The 3,259-nt window shown below is 44.3% G+C and overlaps 1 long non-coding RNA gene across 1 annotated transcript; it reads left to right on the top strand.

Moving 5' to 3' along the window:
• Positions 1-1,879: 1,879 nt before the first annotated feature.
• Positions 1,880-2,652, top strand: LOC134314476 (uncharacterized). The gene is made up of 3 exons (XR_010012386.1): positions 1,880-1,968; positions 2,308-2,372; positions 2,529-2,652. It is a non-coding gene; the product is annotated as an uncharacterized LOC134314476 (long non-coding RNA).
• The last annotated feature ends 607 nt before the right edge of the window (positions 2,653-3,259 follow it).

The following is a 3,259-nucleotide window of genomic DNA, read 5'->3' as shown; positions in this document are numbered from 1 at the left end:
TACCCCGCTCCCGGTTTCGCTGGCGAAGACGGGTATCGATGGCTGTGGCCAGCGTATAGGAGGCCTTAAGGGTCGTTGGGCGGTCCCTGGTGGCCAGCTCATCCTTTATCCTCTCCGATAAGCCACGATGAAAGATGGCGGTGAGAGAGCCCTCATCCCACCCACACTCCGCCGCTAGTGTCCTAAATTCAATTACGTAATCTACGACTGGCCGATTACCTTGGGTTAGCTCAAGTAAGCGTGGGCCTGCCTCGCGACCCCCCGAGGGGTGGAAGAAGGTCTCCTTTAAGGCCTCCTTAAAGGCGCTTTCGGATGAGCATTCCGGAGCGTTCTGCTCCCAGAGGGCGGTAGCCCATTCCAAGGCTCGGCCAGTCAAGAGGGAAACGATATAGGCAACCCTCGACCGCTCTGTGGGGTAGCGGGAGGGCTGCAACTCGAAGGCTAGCGCGCACTGGAGGAGGAAGCCACGGCACCTCTTGGCCTCTCCCGAATATCTTTCAGGAGGAGGAATGGGGGTGTCGCGGCTTCCACATCCTCCAGAATGGGGTGGGGGGTGTGGGCCGGCTCCTAAAGCTGGAGACTGCTGGCTAAGCGCAGCTACCTGCTGCGCCAATTGACTAATGGCCACCTCGTGCCTGCCTAACGCCACACCCTGGTGGCGTAGTACGTCGATAGGGGGTGGCGTTTCTGCTGCGTCCATGGTTGGTCGCACCTTTCTGTCACGTGGGAAGAAAGGACGCAAATGCAGAAGTAAATAATAATAATACTATTTTATTTAATTATAAAGGACAACGGAAAGATAAACAGCAAACAAAAAACAGAACACAAAAAACCCGATCGGAAACTCCGACGGAGCTGCTGACGCAGCTAAATGAAAAATAGACAAAGTGAAACCAAAACAGAAGGAAGCGGGACGCGAACCCCGGTCAGCCGCGTGGCAGCCGGGAGCGTTACCACCGCACTGTAGTGGTGCTGGAAAACGGGAGCGCGAGAACCTCTAATACGCTTAGGAGCGAAGGGAGAGGAGGGGAACTCCGAGGAGCGCTAGACCCAACACCGCGACTAACAATCGCAGTCGGCGCGCCCTGGATCGCGGAGCTGACACACCAATCTGAAACCAGAAAGAAACAAATAAACAAAGTTAGGCAGTTCTAGACTGTGGCTTCGAACCGGGGTCTTTAGCACGGCAACCGCTTGCTCAGCGGAGTCGCCACCCAGCGGTTGGAGAATCCAATGTTCAGAATAACTGAAGGCACTGATGCCAGAATACTTTCAGCGCTTTAACACAGCGCTGAGTGAAACCGCTAACGCTAACTGCTAGCGCAAAATGAACTGCAGTTCGAGGACTGCACCGCGTCGCACCACACTATATCTACGAGACCACCAGAACATACCAGTTACCTCAAACCTTGCGGTTTTACTTACCCGAATGGCATACGCCACCAGGGCTACCAGCTAAGGCTACGAACGTGTGGACGAGCTGCCACCACGGACCGGAAAACAAACAAAGGTGCGACACCCGCTGCTGTGTGGAGCTGGCTTAAGTAGTCAGCCCCACGGCTGCGGGTGATCAGCACTAATTAGGAGGCCTGGTATAAGAGGCCTTTGTTCTCTGAGCTCTGTAATGTCTGCTTCGCTGGGAACCCGGGGCACGTTCACCAGCTACCACAGACCTCGTTATAATTACTACTGTAGAATGTTAAAATTCTTACTGTAGAACCTGTACACAGCATTTTACTGTAGATCTGCAAAGGATCATGGTCAAGATTCAGTGGTGGGCGAATTCTACAGTAAGCATATTTCAGCTGTGAATCACAATACGGTAAGTTTAAGCGGGATTTTTCTTTTTCTGTCAGTTTAAACAATAATCCGTCTTTGGTAATAGTACAGTTTGCATTATATCTAACACAAATACTAGTTTTTTTTTATCACTCAGACAGAAAGACGTCTTTATATCATCAGTAACAGGTACAGAAATTAGAATTACTTGATAATAGTCACCTACTCTTTTAAAACGCTATCAAGACAGAAAGCGAGCTAGCTTGCTAAACATAGAACTAATCGGCCAGTTGATAAACAACTAGCTAATGGTCTAGCCAAAAGTGATACACTAGAGAGCCAGCGTTCATAACATTACCAAAATAAGCTATTTGTACATGATATTTTGTTATCTGGTGATATTTAGTTGATGACGGCATCAGTTGAATGTACGTAGGAGTAACAACACTTCGTAACGTTCGTGTGTATATGTGGCTGTGCTGTAGCTCCATGTTTTATGTGGTGAAACTCGTCACTCGTTTTTTCTAGTTACCGTGAGGCATGTCTAAGTAGCCTACTGAAGTGGACTAAAGCAAAACAGAGCCCCAAAACAGGTAAGAATTTTAAACAGCACATTTTTAATAGTAGAATGTGTTTATTAATGTGATATCTTTAATGGGAGGTTAGGAATTAACTAAATTGTCATAGTCTCCAGTCTTGTATATACATTTCTACAGCAGTAACAGTAATTCCTTGTTTTATCTTTACAGTCCAGGGAAGAAAACTTCAGCCCAAGATGTGGATTCCAGCAAATGTAAAACAAAGCACTTGCACATTTTTGTTTTTGTTCAGAACAGCTGTGTTTATAAAAATATGAATTTATTTATTTAATTATCTATGTATTTTTAAAATGTTGAAATTCAATAAATGATTTTTTGTTACAAATGCAGTGTCTTAATTTTTACAATGTATAGTTATTTTTCGAATATTATTTTAGTGTTAAATGCTGTAATGCCTTTAAAGTAGTCTGATATTTGCTGTAATTAAAAGACTGATAACAATTACAGTAAAGTGATTACTGCTGTAATAGGTTACAGTAATGTGAAATTACTGTAAAAAGAGCTACAGTACTGTGATTATTACTGTAATAAATATTACAGTACTTTATAGTTACTGTAATTACATTTGCAGTATGCGTACTGTAAAATTTATTACAGCAACTTACCGGCTAATTGCTGCCAGCAAGTTACTGTACATTTCACAGTCTCCTTTTTACAGTGCAGATATGGTGGAAATGACAAATAATAATGAGCAATGGCACAAATGTCAGTGCAGGAATAACAGTTTTGTTTTCTTCGAACCTGTCTGTGTTGATAATTAAAAAAAAGAAACCTGCAAAGGTCATATGGTAAAAGTGTGTGCAAAGATACACAAACAAGAATACAACCTCATTAATGAATATGCAGCAAAAAAGTGAGAAAGGAACAGTTTAACTCACTAA

The sequence above is a fragment of the Trichomycterus rosablanca genome, chromosome 5 (genome assembly GCF_030014385.1).
Source record: "Trichomycterus rosablanca isolate fTriRos1 chromosome 5, fTriRos1.hap1, whole genome shotgun sequence".
NCBI classification, from domain to species: Eukaryota; Metazoa; Chordata; class Actinopteri; order Siluriformes; family Trichomycteridae; genus Trichomycterus; species Trichomycterus rosablanca.
The sequence above is the reverse complement of the archived record's forward strand: the minus strand, read 5'-3'. Positions and strand labels throughout refer to the sequence as shown.